A 22,487-nucleotide genomic window follows, 5' to 3' on the forward strand; every position below is an offset into this window, starting at 1 on the left:
GCCTCTGCTGACCTCATCCTTGCAAATGCCTCAAACCACAATCTTGGTCTTGGTCCCATTGAAGGAAAAGCAAGCCCAGACAGCTGACTTTGCTGATGGGTGGTTACAGGCTGCTGACTGTGAGGTCTTAGCTCGATTTTTGTGTTTGTGTTTACTGAACACTCCTGGCAAAAAGGACATAAACAGCATTATGTCTCCGCCAGGTGGGCTGAAGGGTGGTCATTGAAGCCATGGATGGGGGACAATCGATATTCCCCTCCCGCTCAGGGTCTTCCATGGGATCCTCACTTCAAGAATTGAATGAAGAAGCACTGTTGCCTTCGCTGATGGATTGGCCTGCTTGCTCCAGCTGTCACTGACTAGCTGATGTTAGTGGCAGTGAGCACCTCCTCCACTGTGCTGAAATGGACAGTAGGACTCTAGCTTCACCTTGTGTGCTTTCATGCTGCATTTTTGGTTTCCATAGCTGTGGCAACTAGGCTGAGGATGTCCACCAGAACAACAGCGGCAGACATAGAGCATCTGGTGGAGGTCAGCCTATGTCAGCCAAACATTCAAAATGAAAGCTGGCACACCTGTGTCACAGAAATGTTTCACTGTGCCCGACCTACCTCATACATTTATAGTAACCAGTGTGAACCAGTGTGGGCCCTTACATTCAACTCTACAGTGACTAGGCCCAGGTCACAGGACCAGGGTAGCATGATTCCACCCACAGAAACTCACCCATTCGAGCGTCAAGGGGGTGGGAGTTTTGTGGAAAGGAGAGTCCTGTTTTCCCAGCTGAGATGCAAACACCAGGCCCTACCCCGCCTCCATAAAAACCAGCAAGCAACCCGCGATGGTTGCAGCCCACAGGGGAGTCAAGGGCATGGGAGTTTTGTGGAAAGGAGAGTCCCTTTTGCCCAGCTGAGACGCTGACACCACGCCCTGCCCCGCCTCAATAAAAACTAGCAGGCAACCCGCAAGGGTTGATGCCTGCAGTGGAGTCAAGGGCATGGGAGTTTTGTGGAAAGGAGAGTCCCGTTTGCCCAGCTGAGACGCAGACACCAGGCCCCGCCTCCCATCTCCATTTAAACCAGCAGGCAACCCACGAGGGTTGAAGCCCATGGGGTGAGTCAAGGGTGCAGGCGTTTTGTGAAAAGGAGAGTCCTATTTGCCCAGCTGAGACACCAATACCTTGCCCCGCCCCCGCCTCCATAAAAACCAGCAGGCCAACCGCGAGGGTTGAGCCTGTGAGGGGTCAACGGCACAGGAGTTTTCTGGAAAGGAGAGTCCCTTTTGCCCAGCCGAGTCTCCGACACAAGTCCCCGCCCCCACCTCCATAAAAACCAGCAGACAACTCATGAGGGTTGACGCCCACAGGAGAGTTAAGAGCGCAGGTGTTTTGCTGCCTGCAGGGTGTTTTGGTATCCCGCAAGACCTGAGGACAGCGGTGGTGGGAGATCTGCAGCTCCGTTTGGACCATCTTGCCGGCGTTGGACGAGCGAGCGAGCGTTATCCCTCACGGCGAGCATGAGTACTGGAAAACATCCTTACTTAACTTGTTATTACCCCTAGTACAGCCTACTATGTCCCAGGGCTATGGAAACTGCACAAAACCATTCAGATGCAGCCAAACATTTCTACTCTGTCCATCGTTGGGAGGAATGAAGGATCATACACCTGTCCACCAAACTCCAACTCAGGAAATAGATAAACCAAGGGGGTCGTTCCAAAGTAAAAAAGACTTGACACTAGAGAGAGTAAAGAAATGGGAGACCAATTCAAAAACTAAAAATGAAAGTACAAGAAATGATATAAAAGGGGGCAAACCATCTCCTCTAGTCTGTTCCTCCTGTAGAGAAACAGGACACTTAGCAAGACAATGTTCAAAGAATATATATAAAGGAGGAACCTATAGAAATAGGGTGTTTAAAGGGCAAAGAGTGGGAAGAACCAGAGGAAGAGCTAGAGATCTTTAGCATCTGTTTATGCCAAACTCCTACCGATTTTGCCCATGAAAACACTTGGATAAACGGGAGACAAGTACATCCATTAGTTGAGTCATGGAGCAGGGAGTAAACAAACAGCTATACAACTCGATTTGGTTTCAATGAAAGACCTAGATGGCGCAGCCCTAGTCAGAGTTACATGTGTACATGGAGACAATTAAGTGTACCCTAAGATACGTGTACGCATTGAAATCTGGGGTGAATCATGTGAGGTACCCTCAGCCATCATTCCAGGACTCCCCGAAGAAATTATTCTAGGGAGAGACTTCCCCACATTCTCCACTCTTTTACAGGAGACTCCACCTCCTTATGGGGATTTTCTACCCCACAGTTCTTGGCAGGCAAACTATTACTCCCAAAACTCTCCAATCTGGGATTGGGAACATTCTGAACCCATAAAACCCAACATAGACCTTAAATCTGAATTCATAGGTTATTGTAAAGAGACCAGTAAAACCACTCCACCTCTACCTACCACGGCCAAAACCGATCAGTGCAATATTCGAGTATTCATGGACATCTCCCATCCTTGTTCTCTTCCAAGTAATAACAACACAGGGCCTGGGCAAAGAACAGACATATCCACCTCGCATAGAGGAAGGGTATGTGAGAAACCTGAAGATGTCTCCCTGAATAGTCCCAGGGGATCTGTTATCCATGTGGCCAGGACACGGCCATCACTATTGGATCCAATTCCTGGGGGTGGACCAGTGAGAGAGGATCACCTGGATGTGGGGTCCCCAGGGAGTAGAAGTGGGACACTGATGGGTCAGGCGCGGTATCCCCCTTATTATAACATTTCTTCTCCAACCTACACTCTGCCCCCCCCCCCCTCTTTCCAACATGAACACTTTCATACACGGCAAAAGACAACAGACTAACACCAGAGCCGTTTAACTGACGTGCCCCAACACAAGGGTCATGCAAAGTCAGGAAATTGACCAGAAGTACAGACACCTGGCTGCCCTTTCCCTTCCCCACAGGGATAAAAGGTGGAGCACGAGAGCACAATACGAGCAAGGCAGACCTCATTATGACTCAGTTATGCAAGTAGGGCAGTTCAAGAGGAGGAGAGAAAGCGGTGAGAAGCGAAAGGGTGACAAGGAGAGAAACAGTCTTGCCCTTTCCGACCCAGACCCATGAAACCTCCGGAGAAGGAATCGTAAGACCGCGAACAACAGCCAGCGTGGGTTGCAGCAGAAGTCAATGGTATACAGTGCCAACCTCCGCTGATAACCAAAACAGGGAGAGACATCTGCCATCGTGGTACCCTCCTTCACTCCAGAGACAAGAAAAACCAAGCGGTTCATCACAGCCAGTAAGTCGAGGGGAAAGCAGATAAGAAACCGAACTGTGTTGAACAAAAGTAGCAAATGGCTAATTGAAGAAATGTACAAATAACTGTTACTACAAGAGGGGAAAACCAGCTGCAAGGGGGTCTGGCACTACCTGGGTGCTCACTTGAGAAACTCGGGGTGATTATCCTATTGTTGAAAGTATCGTGACCAGAAGGCCTTCAGAGAGGCATAAAAAAGGGGTCAAAATAGTTATACAAGGGTTTAGCAAAATCCTATGTACAGTCGAAAATCTTTGACTGGCAGAGGATTGTAAAGCTAAGGGAAGTGAACCCTGGGTCGCAAGAAAACTAAAGTTGTGATTGACAAAAGTTGGCAAGAGTGAACCTGATGGAGAGATGCCAATAGAAAGGGGCGATGCCTAAAGTACCAATGAACAGTATGTTGACAAAGCTGAACCCGACAGAGGGATGTCCACAGTGAACGGTCCAAAAATACATTAAGATTTTTGAATGCCATAAGCAAAGTTGATTTGAGGAAAGCTGTAGTGAACCCCGACAGAGGAGGCAAACATTTGAGAAGGATCTGAGCCCGTAGGTGGGGGATCCATGGGAGAAAAGTCATCACCCACTGGAAAAGGTCATAGTGAACCCGATAGAGTGAGGAAAACTTTTGAAAAGGGTCTAAGCCCGGAAGAGGGGGATCCTGTGGTGAAAAACCAGCACCCCACCGACATAAAAATGCAACAGAAGAAATCTTTTTGAATACAACTCAGAGTGAAACCGACAGAGGGAGGCTGATATTCGAGAGGGGTCTGAACCTGGAAGAGGGGGACCCAGGCATGAAAAATCATCATCCAAGTGAAATCAGAAAATAACTTTTGCTTATGATTTTTGTGGAAGGCATCTGTTTGAGGATCTGAGCCCGGGTGGATCCAGGGGTGAAAAGGCATCACCCAACCGGGAAGCAGAAAATACTTTTTGGTTGTTATTTTTGGAACACATCAGGTCCTCAGAGGCAAGAGACTTTTTTGTAAGAAAAGAGACTTAACCACCGAATCTCCTGCTGAGAGTGGAACTGTGGTCTCATGCTGGGGAAGCTCGAGCGTGTGCTGTGCTCACAAGACCCACCTTGTCCCGTGCTCAAAACCTGGCAAAGGGAGACCCCGGCTATCCTGACTTATCATTTGTGAACAGTTCTTTCTTTCTTGTGTACATTATCCCACACCCTTTTGTATTTCGTTGGAAGGATTGCCAATAGGTTTTTACTACAGGCCCCTTTATTTGACTAGACGGCACTAGGACTGCCTTATTATTATTTGATGGTCATAGCTTGCTCCTATCCTAGATTTAGGTTTAGATTAGGTGTTTTTCCAACTCACATATACAGTTTAATAATCACCCTTGAACTGTGATCGCTTGTGTTTGTCTTTACTGCCACCATGAGTTCTTTACACACCCAACACATACTCTGCAACTTGGAGGAACCAGATGATAATAACTCTTCTTGAGAAAGTTGTGTGGGCGTTGAGTGAGAACCAGGGCTAAGGCATATGCTCTAATCTAGAGAGATGCTCCTGGAATAGGTCCAAGAGTGGCCAGGAGAATGAAGAACATTTTAAATACCATACTAAATCTGCACACAAATATCCAAATGGTGACCAACAATCCATGTATTTTAAGCCTTAAGAAATGAACAATTTAGCCCACATTTTGTAATCAGTAACACACATAAGGGCTTCAAAAATGTCAAGGGCAACGAGAGATGGGATATTTAATAACATGAAAAAACAATCTACCAAAAAAGTCTTCATGTCTCAGGCAACACAAACTATTGTTAGAATTCCAGAACGCGATGTACATATTCAGTGAAACCAGATATTTAATGCTATGGACTTGTTTTAAGATATACATATAACTATAGAACATACTGCTTAAAGTTGTACTAGGTTCACGTGTTTAGTCAAAAGGATACTTTCACCTTAAGTTCATGGAGGTCGATCTTCAGTTAGCCTTATGAAAGTATGGCTTTGATTGAAAAGTGGCTTATACTATAGATGGAGTTTCATATAATCTCGACTCTAAAGTTGTGTTAAATCCTTCAAAAGACCACAGACTAAGGTGAATCATGTGCCTTTGCCTGGTTTAGAGTTGGCTGAAAGGCATTAGTGTTTTGGGATTGATTTGGGGTATTTGGCAATAGATGTTGGGCCACATGCTGGAGTAAACAGGAACTGGTCATACACTGTTCTTGTGATCTATCAATCTGACTATGGATTGTAGCCAATTAGGAAAATTAGATCCACAATGCTGATATGCTGCACTGAGTATGCATCTGGCCGCTTATACCGCGAAAGTATATGGCGTTAGAAGTGTAGTTGCACAGTGCATTTTGTGGGAGGTTTTTTGGGAGACTAGTGGGTGAGATGGGTGATACAGTTTGATGTAAATAGTCTCATCGGAAATGCATATAAACCCTCCAGTTACATGTGGGATGATGTATTTTCCCTTAAAATGAATAATGTATTTTGTGGAGAAATTCAGGTTACACTGTCTGATTGTGGGGAGGTGGGGTTATTTTATTTGATAGGGGTATTCATTTTAGTCAGTAGATTGGCAAAGGGTCCTGTTAATTTGTAACTCAGATAGGAGGCTTGGGGTTCTGGGGGGCATGTATAGAATGAAGTATTCTATCGTGATGTTTGAAACTTACTGGCTGTTTGTATTGTCACAGGCGGTAGTGTTTTTGATATTGTTTGCTAGCGTTGATTTGTGTTAGTTCCTCTTTGTTTGTGTTGTCAGTGTGGTGTATGGATGTAGTGCAATCCGACTTTCTCTACTCATTCGACCAAAATATTTACAAAGCAGATTGTGCTTATTCGTAACAGGTTCAAATGGTGCTGTCTTGTACTGAGAATGATACCTGAAAGGTTACTTGAGGAAAATATAAGCTGTTTGGATTATAAATGAGACCTCTCACATTTTTCACCTGGAATGTGAAAGGTCTGAATTGCCCCCAAAAAAGGAATAAGGTATTTGCTAGGATTTGGAGAGCTAGGGCGGATGTGGTCTCATTACATAGAGACACACTTAATAGATCAGGATCAGATTTGCTTGAAAAATGGGAAATATTTGCAGGAACTGTTGAATAATTACAATTTGAAATCTAGAGGCGTGTGTATTCTGATTTGCAGGGGGGCGAATGCAATTGTTGAAAGAGTGTATAGAGATGGAGAGGGAAGGATATTGTTTGCGAATACCTTATTTTATGGAGTGTTATTTATAATTAGTTCTGTGTATGGACCATGTACACCAGGAGGAGATTTCGTTTCAAGATCTGTCAGCTTTGCTGATGAATCTTCAGGGTGAGAGAGTCATAATTGGGGGAGATTTTAACAGTGTTCCGGACTATAGATAGGATTGTTCAGCAATTTGTAGATATACCAATTTAAAGGCCTGTAAGGCACTTAATTGTTTTATGGAGGATGTTAATTTAGTTGATATATTGAGGTCACTAAATACTATGCACAGAGCTTATTCCTTTTATTCACCAGTTCAGGACTCATATTCAAGCTTGGATTTATTCTTCATAACTGACAGACTTATAGAGAAGGTTGGAGAGTACAATGATTAAAGAAAGAGGAATTTCGGATCATGCATTGGTAGATATGATGAATAATTTGGAGCAGGGAAAGGGAAATTACAATAGATGGAGAATTAAATCAGGCATTCTGAAAGATCAGGAATTGGTGGTATCACTCACTGCATTAATAGAGGTTTACCTTGTAGAGAATAAAGACACAGCAGACATACTGGTGGTTTAGGACAGCTTTAAGGCCACATTAAGAGGCAATCTGATTAATCATATATGTCATTTAAGGAAGGTAGGGTTAGCAGAGATTGGAAAATTGGAAAATGACCCAGCAAATCTTCAATATATGTATGCTCTGACTGGTGACCGGAAAGATAAATTATCAATGCAGACTGTATCTGACTCCTTTAGAAATGTTGTCAATACAAAGATGGAGAAGGGTCTTTTCTATCCAAAACAAAAGAACTGGGAGAGGTGAGATAAGTGTGGTTGGTTACTGGCAAGCAAACTAAAGAACATGGCGCAAAGGACCCTGATCAAGGGACTGAAAAGTCATAGGGAGGAGTTTGTAGTGAAACATTCAGAAATATGTGAGTGTTTTCAATTGTTTTACGAGACTTTGTATGAGGAGAAGAATTCACCACAAGATCAGGATATCGATAACCTCTTTCAGGTGAGTGAGTTACCTAAACTGTCTGATGATAGTAAAATAGTCTTCAAAGTGACGATCACAGACACGGAAGTTTTAACAGCTATTTCCCAATCACAAATTGCTCAATCACCAGGGTTGGATGGTTTACCAGGAGAGTTTTCTAAAGTCTTTCAGAGACAATTGTCCCCTTTTTTGTGTGAATTATTCAATTTTATACTTGAGGGTGGGGGATTGTGTCTGTCTAGACAGGAATCTCTTATTACAGTGATCCCAAAGCCAGGCAAGGATCCTATATGAAATGCGGCAACTACCGTCCGATATCACTGCTTAATGTTGATCTAAAAAAAATTACGAATATTTTGACAAACAGACTGGATAGATATACAGGGGAAATCATCAACCAAAATTAGTCTGGATTTATGCGTTAGCGTTTTGGCTATGATGGTATTAGAACATTGATTGACATTTTGGGACTACAAAAGAATATAAGAGAATGTGCTGCAATGGTTTTATTGGCACAAAAAAGACTTTCAACTGAGTGAAGTGGAACTTTTTGAAGCATACAATGAACGCGATGGGGTTTGATGATATTTTTCTGGGTGCAACAGATTGCTTGCATGTTGGAGCAAAAGCTAAGGTTTTGTTAAATGGTGTACTTTCGAATGAGATTACCATGTTACAGGGTACCAGACAAGGTTATCCCCTTTCTCCGTTTCTCTTTACTATAGCTCTGGAACTGCTTACAGCTAGAATAATGAAGGAGGTAAATATTTGCGGTATATGTGTAGGGAGGCAACAATTTAAAGTATTGTCCTATACTGATGATATTGATGTACTTTTGTCAACACCTAGAGAGGGTATTACATTGCTGGAGAGGATTTTCTATGAAGTTGGGTGACTATTTGGGTGCAAGATAAATTGGGACAAGACTGAAGTTTTTCCATTCCTTCTAATTGTACTTGAGAACATTTAAACACTTGTGATTGTAAGTGGGCAGATCAATATGTGTGGTATCTAAGGGTTTACTTATTGAGAAATTTGAATAGAATTGTGGATTTTAATGTTGATAGACTGATTGGGGACATTCTATAAGATGTGAGGAGATGGAGTGGCTGCGGTTGGGTATTTGGGCCAAGGTTAATACAAATAAAATGACGCTACACCCTAAGGTGCTTTATGTTGTACAATCTTTACAACTGAGTCTTACAAAGAAAATTTGCGGAGGATAGATAACATTTTTTCAGGAACTTCTCTGGAGTAGTATGAAAAATAAAAGTTTCCTAAATTCATCTTGTCACAAGGTTTTGATGAAGGTGGATTTGGCCATCCCGATCTGGAGAAATATTGGAAAGGGTTTATGTTAAATAAATCAGCATATTACTTTAGTTTGGTAGAAATTATGATGCCAGGGTGGATGGAGTTGTAGAAGGAGATTATGCGCCCCTATTCTTTAGATAATGTTTACTCTCTCAAAAGAAGTGCATGTGGTTGCAATAGCTTGCTTTCAATTGAGGCTTCACGTGTTGCATTAGTTTCAAGGTTTGAGAACAATAAACAGGATTGATGGGTAAAATCGGAGGCCACTTTATGGAAAATATATTTTACAGCACTGCAACACAAGTTTCATTTAGGGTCTCAGACACTTGGTGGGTACAGGATACTCAGGGGGTTACTGGTACGCAGATTATGTTTTCTGCAATCTCCACTTGAGAAGAGTGCCGGTTTATGTACTATTTTTGACAACCCACCCTGTATGATCTCATTTTTATTAAAACTGATGCCAACACCACCAGTGTATTTGGATAAATTACGTCAAGTGTGGGAGGCAGAGTTGCAATGCCATGTCTCATCTGATGATTGGGAGTTTGGGAGTTTGTATTGAGAGCTGGGTATAATGAAAAGTTAGGCCTGAACTTGAGGTTGATTCATCAGAAGGTAGTAGGGCATTTATACTGGACACTGGTATGCAGGCACAAACTTGCACTGGTATATGATAATATATGCTGGGATTGTGGTTTGGGAGAGGGTACTTTGTTACATATCCTGTGGGAACGTGTGAGGGTGTCTGATTATTGGAAATATATTTTGGATAGGGTATATTTGATTATGGGTATGTAATTTTCACGTTGGCCGTTACCAGCAGTGCTACTATCGAAGGCTGGTAGATGCGCTGTGGCACGGGTAAATAGCTGTTGGATAGATAAGTCATTGGTGATGGCTGGTAAGCAAATAATGAAGGTCTGGAAGATGCAGGAAAAGCCGCAGGTGGAGGATTGGGTTTGTGTGATGCAGGTTTTATCTAGTTTTGAGAAGGTGTAGTTGGTTGAAAGGATATGACAAGGATATCTAGAAATGTGAACTTATTTTTGTGTTTTGTCTTTTTGGGGGGATTGGTTATATATAATTGTGATTATTTGTTTATTGCTTAGTTGACTATTTCCAAATGCACATGAATTTTCAGTTATCATTGTCTTTAGTGTTTATTAATGCATGCTATATATTATTCTGTAACCACTTGTTATATTTATGAAAAAATAAATAAATATATCAAAAAAGAAAAAATAATAATTCCATAATCTATTGTTCATAGAACAAACTCATCTGTAACCTTATTTAGGAGACTTCATCAAACTTGGTGGTGTAGTGAGTTTCTAACAATACTGAAATCCACAGAATCACAACCTGCTAATAAAGGAGTCATTGTCCCGTTTATTGAAATCTATCCAGAAGGACACGCCAGCTACACTCAAGAGCTTAAAGGCTTTTTTGAATTTGCCAAGGCGCAGTGTTGGCGCCGTAGGTGTTAGGCGGTGATGGTATGGTGCCCCAAGACCAGTTACTAAGATTGGATGTCATTGGCCAAGAAATGCCTTGTGACTGGTGCATTAGCACTTTGTGCATATTTTGGAGCAGGGTTCAGTCCACCTGAGTCTTGCCTTCCTTCCCCATCTGTTGTATGAGCAGCGTGAGGTTCCTGCTGCCTCGGACTCACGGCACCTTGCATCTTTCTTACCATCTGAAGGTGCTGCGGATCACTCCACCTTCGTACTTATGCCTTGAGGCTTTCCACCTCTCGCTGCTGGAGCAGTGCAACACCCCGTTTTCAGCAAACCATGGGACATCTCGTACACCTGACTCACTTGTCTTGCTGCGAGGCCGCCTGGTGAGTTGGTTGTGCATTGTGCAGTTTCCTCATCTTTGTCTCTCCCCATTTCCATCTCTCTGCTCTCTCCCTCCATGGTGCTCTCCATCACCCCTATTTACTATAACTGCTTCTCTATCACCTATTCTACCTCTCTTTCAAATCCTGGAAGGAAACAGTTAAAAAAGATCTCCTGGTCTCCTATCCAGGCCTGCCTATCGCTGACACGTACGTCAATGCTTCTTCCAGGCAAACTGTCACTGACATCCTATTTGTCACTCCCCCTTGGTCTCAGTCCTCTCCCTTTTCTCTTCTTTGCCTATTAATGGTAGAACCAAATGGGAAGTGATCTTGACATACTTCCCATCTACTAGGTGCATCATTAATGTCTACTAGAATGGCACTGCCATCGCACAGGGCTCTGAGCCCAACCTCCACCTTCGTGATAGGTGTCTTCTTCTGTCACTCATCAACTTCCTCCCTTCTCCTGCCACACCTCCTTCTGCCACCAATGACAGGCATATCACATTCCTGTACCCCTCCTCCAAAGACCTTCAAAGGTGGCAACTAGCTTCACCTAGCTACTGTCAACTCTCACTCTACTGTTAAACACTCCTCTGACATCTGTCTCCTCCTTGAAGACTTTGACCTTGACATTCTCGCTCTCACTGAGATGTGGTTCACTGTCACAGTTTTTTACACACTCCTGCCTGAGTGCTACTCTATCCTCTCTAAGCCCAGGCCTAACCGGTCTGGAGGCAGATTGACCCTTATCTTCCCTGACTGGGTCCCTGCTACTATCATATCCACTCAGTCCTACTCCCCCTCCCACTGACTCTTGCCACCATCTACACGACTCCTGATCTGGTCTCCCTCTTCCTTTTGGAGTGGTCGGACCTCACCTCTTCTCTTCTGGCCTCAACTTCCAAGCTGCTCTTCCTCAGATACTACAATAACCTTGATTCTCCTGAATCGTCCACTGGACTTTTCCACAGCCTCTGTGACTCTTTTCCTCGCCATTGTTCCATCCGGTCTGACGCACTTAGCCAAACACAGTTTTGATGCTCTCATCTCAGCTGACATCCCCATCTCTAACCCTCTCACTACACCTCTCACCTGGTCTAACCATGCTCTCCTGTTCTCTCACCTGGATCTCTTGGGTCCCCCAGCTAAGCCTCTGCCCACACTGCAAGTCTCCTTCTTCGTTATTTGACCAATGAAGCGAATGTCAGTTGCTGCTTTTGCCGCCACTTTCATTCCCCCTCCCACTCCAGCCACTGACTCTCACACTGACACAGCCCTTGCTAACCTTCCCCTCTCCATCTCCACCACTGTGGATATCCTTGCCCCTGTCATGAGGATCTGCATGAAGCCTGCCTCTAAACCCAACATCTGGTATGACTCTGACCTAGCCTATCTGAAAACACAAGTGCAGGGTTGCTGTGTGGAAGTGGCAGGCTTAAGGCACTTCCTCTGACAGACTAGCCTGCCGCTTGCTCTAAAGCAGAAGGGGGCCTATATCCAATCCCACATCTCTGGGGCCACTAACAACATGGGTGAACTGTTAAAAATCTGCAAGGGACTTGCCAATCCTATTGCAGTCTCCGCCTCTCCTCTGCCATCCCTGGCCTCTCCACAACCAAATCTCAGTACATCCTTTCCCCACTCTCCTCTACACCCCTCACTCCTCCCTCACCCACTCTCAGGCCTCCTTGGTTCCCCTCTCCCCTTCCCTCCAAATCTCCTCTTTTTCGTCTTAGCACTGGATGAGGTCTCTAGACAAATCCTCTCTATGAAAGTCTCCTCCAAACAGATGCTCCCCTGCTCCTCTAGAACTATCAATGACAACATTGCCTCCCTTACTGCAGCCTTGACTGATTTCTGCAATCACTCCTTTGCCACTTGCTCCTTCCTGCTACCCGCCCAGGAACTCCCTTTTGCACCCTCTCCTCAAAAAGACTTCTGCCAACACCACTTGCCTGGCTAACTATCACCCTATCTCTAATACCCCCTTGCTTGGCAAACTCTTGGAGAAGCTGGTCATCTCCCAACTGATCCACCACACCGAATCTGTTGGTTCTCTCCGCGATGACTTGTCTGGCTTCAGAGCAGCCGTTGTCATGGAAACTGCACTCCTGAACACCCATGAAGACTTCTTCTCAAATCCTGATTCCAACTCTCCTTCCATTCTCATCCTTCTTGATATTTTCTCTGCCTTTAATACAGTCTATCATGTGCCACCCTTATAAAACAGCTCTGTGATACCTTTGGCATCACTGACCTGACACTGGACTGATTGACCACCTTCCTCTCTGACCGACCTTCCCAGGTTCAACTGGACCCTTTTCTCTCCTCCATCACACTCTCAACCTGCGGCGTGCCTCAGGACTTTATCTACCTTGCCACTCTGGCCCACTCAATCTCTGCCTTCTCTCTGAACTTTCAGTGTTATGCAGATGACACACAGCAATCCTTCAGGCTTCCCTTCACTGCCTCCTCTTCTTTCAATCTCAATCCTGACTGTCTGACGGCTATTCAGGCATGGTAGGCTGCTAACAATCTCTTCCGTAATGTCAGTAAGACTGAGATCCTTCTCATTGGGACTGCAGCTCCTTCCTTCCGTCTTACTCACTGGTCGCCCTACAGGGGTCTCCTCCCCTCACCCTCTTGTGAGGCATAAAAACCTTGGTGTCATTTTCGACTCCTCTCTCTCCTTCTCTCCTCACATCATGGACCTTGCCAAGAAGGCCCACTTTCAGCTGCACCTCCTCAGAGGCATTCTCCCTTTCCTCACCTTCCCCCAGAAACTCAGTGTCTCCAGAGTTCTGGCACTATCCAGGCTGGACTAATGCAACAGCCACTTCCTCAATCTGCTTTTATCCTCCCTTCGCCCCCTTCAACTAATCCAGAATAGCACTGCAAGACTTATGCTTGGCCTCAAGCACAGGGACTGCATCTCTCCAGCCCTAAAATCTCTCCACTCACTCACGGTTTCAGCATGGATCACATTCAAGACCCTCTGCATCATCCACAAGGCCTTCTGGGGCCTTGGACCCTGCTACATCCAACTCTATCTCCCTAAATACCTCCCTGCTAAAGCCCTTCAGTCTTCTAACTCCAACTGTCGAGGCAGATCAGTTGCTTTTCCAAGCAGAGAGTGGGGGATAGAACCCTCTCTTCCACAGGAGCCACCCTCTGGAATGTTCTCCCTGCCCCTCTCAGACTTGAGCCGGATCGCCTTAAATTTCAGAATCTCCTCAAGACCGTCTTTTCTTCCTCTTTCTTCCCTCTCCCCCTCCCCTACAAATGCCCCCATCTGCCACATTTGACTGGCTGCCTGGTTCTTTCTGAGTACTATAGGGCACCAGGCCCTCTTCGTGGAGTCCACCCTCGTCCTCGTACTCAACATGTGGTGCTTCACTCCCTGCACTTCCTGCATTCCCTGGCACTCGTCCATCTGGCCTCCTCTTAGCACTTGTCTGCCCCCTGCACCCCACCCAAGCACTTGCAGATCCCTTCCTACCCTAGCATTATCGCATTCCGCTCTGACCGGCACCCCCCCCCTCCCTGTCCCCCTCTCCCTAGCACTTCTTATTACTTCATTTGCACGATACGAATAACACAAGGCCTAGTAGAACCGTTATTGTTATTTTTCTTCCCTGTTTCCCCAACCCTTTTTTGTCTTGTGGTGCCTTGAAACCCCATTTGCTGTATAGGTGCTTTATAAATACCTAATAAATAAAATTGAAAATAAATAGACTCTCAACCACATTTCTGAAGAACGTTCTACTTGTGGTGTTGCCTCCTTTCCATCTGAATGGGTCTCCCTCACTAGTGTTCATCTGATATGTTGAATTTCGTCTGGATTACTCAGAGCATCATTAATTGCCAAATTAAAAAAATGAGGGCAAAGTGATACCGCCATCTATTCCATTTTCACTTAGCCAGGTGTTCAGGGGAAGCAGAGACATTTCCTGGACAGAGTAAGGGTTAAAATGTCTTGAACAGTTTTAATGTTGTGGCCTATATATTCAAAGTCCTTGGGGGTCATTACGAGGTTGGTGGTAGTCATGGCACTATTTGCACCATGACTGCCACCAATAACGGGACTGTGTCCGGTTTGGTGCAATGGGGACTTACTGGTCTAGTCTGACCTTGGTGGGACCGGTAAGTCCCCATTGCACCAACCATTCCCCATTCCCATTTGAGCCCCCATAGGGCTCAATGGGAATGGGGAGGGCGCAAATAACTGGCTCGCGCATGTCAAGCCCGTTATTTGCGCCCTGGTCCCTTAACGGGTCCCGTCCACAACAGCTGGTCAGACCAGCCGTTAAAGGAGGGACCCGCTAAGGGACCTTGTAGTAGGGCGGTAAGGGATTACCAGCACCGGTCTCCTTACCGGTGCCCGGTATCCCTTACCGCCCACCTTGGAATGAGGGCCCTTGACCCTAATCTTGCTTAGTCTTACATCTTGAACACAAAATAGTGGCATGTGACCACAACAGTACACGGCCCATTAGTGGTTTTCCTCCTCACTGAGCTGTGCCCAGAAGAGATTTCAAACCTTGGACCTCTTAAAATTTGGCATTCAACATGTGTCATGCTGCACCCATGGAAACTCTGGCAACGGTGGATAGTCCAGCATTGAGTACAATTGTTTTCCGTCAACACAGGTCTACGGTCTAGTCCTCACTCAAGATGACCGCCACAGGTATAACTCTGCACAACGGATCCGGAATGGTGCGTTGTATCCGTTTCCTCTGGGACATTGCTGCTATAGCTTGTTGCAGTTCCCACAGTGCTTCTTTGAAGCGACTATTGCCCTCTCTGGTACCCAGCCGGAGCCTTTTTGCTCTCTTTTCTGTACCATTTCCCACTTTATCTCACTGTCCTTTCCCACGTTCTGCGGATTCCTCCCCAGTGTTGTGGCATTTAGCCGGGCTTTCATAGCCACATATCCGTATCTTTGCGGGTGTGCGGTCTGTTTTCTGGCACTTCGGCCACTTGTATTTCCTGTATTCTGGTTTTAACTCTTCCCATTCTTGCGGCGGGCATTCTGACTATCCTTTTTCTTCCTGTACTGCCTGCACTCTAGCGCGCCTCTCCAGCATTCTCCGCCTTCACTCTTGCTGTCGTAGTAGCCTCGCTTGTCTTTCTCATTCTCGCTTACCTTTCCTCTTTTTCACGCATTCCGCTCCGGTGGCACTTTGTCTGAATGGAAGTCGGATTCTCTCTCCGACCCATTCCAAGTATTCTCTATGTTAGTTCGCTCCAGCCTCTGTGAGCAGTGGGACTCTACTTACCCAGTCATATACTTCTGGTGAGTATCCGCTCCTCTTGCCCAGTATACTTCCTCTGGGGTAAACGAGAACTGGAGTTGTCATCCCTCGCACCTGTATTACAAGAGCAACACATTTTGTTCACCAGTGACTTGCAAGATCCCGCATCTACCCTGCACTTGGATTACAAGAGCATCACATCTTGCTCACCAGTGACCTGCAAGATCAAGCATCTCTCGCCTGCAGAACATTTGCAAGACCTCATACTCATCTACCAGGGTTTTTGTGCACAAAGGCTTTTTCCCTGGTTTGGAGGATTGCTCCTCGCGGTTCCCTTTGGCTCGGGTTTTGTTCAGGCCAAGGTGGCCTCCGGGGGGAGCTCGGCCCTACCTCCACCATAAGAAAGAAAAGAAGACTAAGGAAAAGAAGACCAAGGAAGCAAAGAAGTCAAGAAAGAAGGAGCTGTCAGAGTCCCGTGACAGCTCCACTGACAACCCAGGGGAGGAGGTGGCAAGGGAGGGTTCGCCGGTGCATGAGAACATGTCCTTAAAGGTTGGATCCAACTGAGGATTGCACCAACTATGTCTGTTTTCCATATCAGCCACCTTCATTTCAAATTTCCAATTTTTTTGTTGCCAGATGTTGTCAGTTCAGTAAGATATGGTTGATATTTTAGCTTAAAAAAAGGTCTGCACTCAATGGGCTATCCTCTAACGTGTCCAGCCTGCCATCCACTTTCATCGCCTTTCATGTGAGCTTACTTGATAGAGGCCTGATTATTTGTGTGTAGTGCCTGTGATATTTTGCTCCTTTCTGACCTGCCTGCAGGTGCCCTAAGTGTGCTGAGTTTATTAACTGCATCGTCTAGCTTTTCAAATTGCTTGTCTGCTGGTGGGCATTCTTTGTCAGCATTCAGCATCTTTGTCCTGATATCAAGGTGTTAGGATTCCATATGCTCATGTAGTGTGATCTTGGTGTGACTGTCGGACTATGGAGTCAGTAAGCCATCTTCTTGGTCCGTGAACTCAGTGAATTCTATAAACCTCTAAATATCCTTTGGATGTGGATGATCCTGTCGACTTTCAATGGACTACCGCATGACTAATAAACACCTTACACGACCAAATGAACCAGATTTTAATTTAAACTTTTCTGCCACGACTTTACTGGGTCCAACGTGACTCTGGCAGTAATTGTCTCTGTCTTACTTGTCCCATGTGATTGTGTATATCATCGATTTTAATATAACTTTACTCCAACATTTTCACAATTATTCAATGGACCTGATTTGGATCCTGGAGACAGAAATCTTGGAATAGGTGGGCCTGACACAACTGTTTGAGGATCAACGTAATTTCATGCTAACTATTCTTGACCAGGCTCCATCACCAACAATTGGCGGCACCTTAAACCACTGGGGCATTTTCTGCTGTGGTTTAGGATATCAATATGAAGGATTATGATTGGTTTTACTGAAAGGGCAAATGAAGGAAAAGCATTTGACATTGCCTACACCTTTTACAGATTGTTCTGTGAGTTTTCAATGGATAAAGGATGTTGTTTTATTTTATTAGATGTTACGTTATGTTAAATTATACATTCATTGGTTATGTACATTTCTGGCTTCCTTCTTTTTTAAGGAACCAGCCTTCTCGGTTGTTAGTAAAGATTTCATAATTGTATGTAATTTTCCTTCCATGTGTCAACCCCCAAACTTTTTGCTGCTGTTTGGACACCATTGACTGACTTTACCATAGAAGCACAGCCTTCAGCTGCACTCCTCTGGGCTTTTGCTTACTTTTTATGGGGAAACCGACTTGCCCTGAAGACAGTCAGTACTGGGAGACTTTGTTTCCCTTAGTCCTTTCCTCATGTTGGGGCTTTAGTGCAACATGTAACAAGTGTGCAATGTATCTTACCATACAGCACGCCTGGGTCTATAGTCATTTCAAAAGGCCCTAGATACTCTCGCTGGACTTTTTATGAACTGTGCAGATGTGTCATGGACAGGACTGGTGGCAGCTACCTTTTCGCATTATTTTGAACCCTTTCCTACCATGTTAACCACGTTAACTATGTTTGGCATGAATAGGTGGCCTGGCTCCAAAATGGCCATGCCACGAGGTTCTTTGTCCTGTCCTTTGGCCATCTTGCCCCTTCACCTTCCCCAGGTCGAGTCGACCCGGGTCAGTCCTTATTTGGTCATGCACTTTCCCACAAATCCCACTGCTTTTGCGGGCTTCTGCATGCCTTGTGTGTGTGTCTCCAGGATGTGGGCTGGAATATCTGATTCCAATGGGTGCCAGAGAGTCTGGAGTGCCGTGAATGCCTGGGACCACCATGGTCCGTGATCGGTCCACGTATGGAGTGTGTGTTTGTGAGCAGATCTCCCATTGGTTCCTCTCCGTTTTGGCGCGAAGGGACATTTGGATAAGAGGAGGCTGAAAACATGACTACCAAGTCGATCTCCTGAGTTCTCATTGAACAAAGGATAGGATCCAAGTATCCTGCAACTATGAAGCTGAGTCCGGGAGCCGCTGGTGACCCGCTGGAAGGTTTGGCACCCTGAGCCCACTGTCGTCCCATGGGACCCCTCTGCATCTGGTCGTCCTAGAAGGTCTGCGAAGACGCTTTAACCCATTGGAATAGTGCGACCAACTATTCTCGGCACCTTCATCAACACCTGCAAGTAAGCTTTCTCGGAAGTGTCCTGAGCCAACCAGTGGACTAACCAGCTTACCCAGTTGCTTTGCTCTGTCACTGGCCCAGTTTCGAGGAGGCCCTCGAACCTTGGTATACTACTAGCTCTGTGTCCCTGGCACCCTCTCACTGAATTTCGTACACTTGGCGTTCCCAGGTCTGAAGTGAGATGAGTGCGCCAGGACCGGAGTAAACGCAGTTACTGTGTTGCCCTGCCGCTGCAACGACCTGTGCAAGTTTGCTGCATTTGTGATCTTGGGGCCCATGAAGCCTGCTGCAGTGAAACTGGGCTGATTCCTCCATCCAGAGTGGAGAAATCACCACTGTCCTGCATGGGAATCATCACTGTATTTTAGGAACTGAAAGGTGCCGAGACGTCCTTTTTGCCTTATTCGAACCTGCCAGCGAAGTGGACTGAACTGGTGAAGTTTGGGTCTGCTTGCGTCGGGGACCGGTGAGTACTCCTTAACCCAACTGGTGGCCCCTAGTGCAAGAGCCCATTTTTATGCATGAGTGGCCCCTGGGGGCCCCTCTCCTTTCCACAGCTATTGTGAAAGAGTGACTCCATCCCGCACTCTCGAACTGCCTCTGCCTTCAAGTGGAGGTCCTTCTTGAATAGTAGGAACCTGTTCTGCATCGCCTCATCCACCTTCCTGAGCTGCTAGAGACCCTTGAAGAGACCCTATTCCACCCATTGGCACAAGCGCGTGCATGTACTATTGAGTACAAGGCTCCTCTCTTTGTAGGGCTTGGACTGCCTCTTAGTTAGGTGTATTATTGATGCAGAACTGGGCCTAAAGACTATCTGCACTGCCTGTTTCCTTCCCATCTAGGTTGTCGACATATTTCATGCATTTAACCCTTTGGACCCTAATGGTCGTGTATATATATTGTATTGAGTGTGATTTGTTGGTTTACTTAGTGTTACTGTGATTCTTTTACTATAGTCTGTGTTACAAAGGTCTTGTAGTAAATGTGTCTATATTTTTGATATAAAACCTGTCTGGAGTAATTTGTAAGTGTCCTTGCTCTGTGTGCTCATTGAGGTCCTTCAGTCACCCTCACCCCTCATGAGACTTAGGGCCTCATTACACAGTAGGAGGTAAGGGTTTACCGGTACCAGTAAGGGCACCGGTACCGGTAAACCCTTACCGCCTTACTACGAGTTCCCTTTGCAGGACCTGACCTTAACGGCTGGTTTTACCAGCCGTTAAAGTAGGGTGCCGCAAAGGGACCTCGGTGCTAATTACTGTACTGCAATTTGCGGTACCGTAATTAGCTCCTTCCCCATTCCCATTATGCCCTATGGGGCAAAATTGGGAATGGGGAAGTGCCTTGGTGAATAGGGAATTACCGCCCCCGCTCACATTGGAGTAGGGCGGTAATTCCGCCATCCACCAAGGTGGACATGGTAAAATATCGGCGGCAACCATGGCGCTAATAGCACCATGGTTACCGCCTACCGTGTATTGAGGCCCATAGTCTTGACCGCCTGCCAGAGCTACTCTGATTGGTCTGGCTTGTCCAGAGGTTACCCTGTTCCAAGAAACTAGGTTGTCCTTCTGAACCTCTGCCCCTCTAGGTCAGAGTTCAGAAATCCTTCTTAACAAATTGGTTGCAGCGGTGGGATAGGACTGAATGTATCCAGTGTTGCATACTAGTGAAGACATTTCTACCAGCACACATAGTCAATTGTTATAGTATAACAGAAAAAGGCCATAGTCCTATCTATCAATATGGAAACAAGTACCTTGTTAACTTTAAATTCTTCGAAATCTGAAACATTGAGAAAGATGTGTGCTGAGAGAGGTGTCTCCGCTCAAGGCACAAACATGGAAATGATCCAAAGAATCATGGACTGGCAAGAAGCTCAGCCTAGTGCCATAGCTCCTGAGGACAGTGCAGAAGGAGGTGGGGCTGCTCCCATTGGCAGAACTGGTAGTTCTGCCGTGCACTGATCCACAGAGACCATGAGGATTTGGAAGGTGTAATGTCTAATGTTTCCTCTGCCAGTGCTGAAGGTGAGGCCGTACTTGAATTCAAGAAGCAAGAACTGCTGTTTAGGCAGAAGGAGCTTGAATTTAACATGACCAAACTGACGATAGAGCAGGCAGAAAAATAGAAAGGCAGGGATGACCAGTTGGAACTGGCCAAGCTTCAGGTTGCCAATGGATCCAAGGGTCCTGGACATGGGTCTGGGTCCTCCTCTCATCCAAGGTTTCCTAAGGATCTGCTCAGTGTGTATGAGGAAATGAATGACATTATGGACTGGCTGAATATATTTGAGTATGCATGTGAAGTTCAACAAGTTGACAATGCTGATAAAATTGCCTGGTTACTTAGCAGACTGCCCCATTCTGGCTGCGGTGCCATAATGCAAATGTAAAAAGCTGAGAGAGCAGATTTTTCAATGTTGAAGCACACTCTTATCTTAAAGGAATGACTCCTGCCCAATATTTAAAAAAGATTCAGAGAGTACAAAAAGAAAGAAGCTGGCACTTGGGTATCTATATAACTGAATCCTTAAAGAACTTGACTAGCTGGGTTGAAAGTTATAAGGTCTCTACTTTTAAAGGTGTGATATGTCTTGTCATGCTGGAACATATTTTTGCATCTTCTTCCCCTGAGCTTAAGCAACATTTGGCAAATTCAAAGGAGATAGATTTTAAGAAGCTTGCCATAGCAGCAGATTTGTGGGTGTCACATAGAGTGTCCCATAAGGATAAGACTCATCCAGGTAAGCAGGAGGAGTGGAAAAAGTCCAACAATAAGGAGGGTGGGGACTCTGATAAAACGTCCTCCCATAATGGCCACAAAAGAAATAATAAGGGTAAGACACAAGAGAAGTCACAGGGTAGTGGAGGTCAGCCTCCAATACAGAACTCTGGTTATAATAAGCCTCCCTATGTAAACAGACCCAATGATCTTGTTTTGCTTGTGGAGCAACTTATCATGTGAAGGGGGATCCCAGATGTAAGGTCAAAGCCTTGGGGGTCCACTCTGCTAATCTGGCCATCTCCTCCTATGAGGAAGAAGCGATTACAGGTGCATCCTTCTGCGGAGACTCCTCCCCCAGTGGGATAGAAGCTGAGGTAGTTTTAGTTTCCCTGGGTTCCTCAGAGCCTAAAGTCTCAGAGGCTTATGCAAGGATTCCACATAATATCAAGCACTACTCTAAGGACAGTGTGCTGATCAATGGAGTAGATACTCCAGCTCTTAGGGATAGTGGGTGTAGTTGAACTGTAGTGGATTCTACCTTGGTAGACCCAGTGGAAGGTCCCAGAGCTCCTCTGTTACCCACTAAGTTGGCTAATGGCCCACCTCTCATGTTTCCAGTAATACCTGTAACTCTTACTATAAATGGTACAGCAGTCAGAATTTCAGTGAGAATAAAAAGGAGTGTCCCAGGAAAGGTCTTGCTGGGAAAAAATCTCAGAGCTTCAGGGCTTGTGGGAGATACAGCTGAAAGACCCTGCACAACATCTCAAACAAGGGCAGCACTGGCCAAGACCAATGCCATGCCCAGCCAAAGGGGAAACCCAAGGCTAAAGGAGTAAGGAAATCAAAAAGAGGGAAAGAAAATATTCCCCCTATCTCACCTACCACCGAGATGGAGGTAGTTGGTCAATCAGCAGGACCTGACGAGGAGGTGGTGATACCTGAAGTATTTGACCCAAATGACCATCCTGAACTGAAAGACTTGTTAGAAGAAGGTGGTCCTGACAGTGAAGAATTTAGTAAGGGCCAACGTGATTGCCCATCTCTGGAAGGCCTAATGCCTAAGGCCTAAGAAATGCGCATCGAAAAACGCAAACTCCAAGCTATTTGGAGGCA

Source organism: Ambystoma mexicanum, chromosome 7q, assembly GCF_040938575.1.
Source record: "Ambystoma mexicanum isolate Mex_15411 chromosome 7q, UKY_AmexF1_1, whole genome shotgun sequence".
Classification (NCBI taxonomy): Eukaryota; Metazoa; Chordata; class Amphibia; order Caudata; family Ambystomatidae; genus Ambystoma; species Ambystoma mexicanum.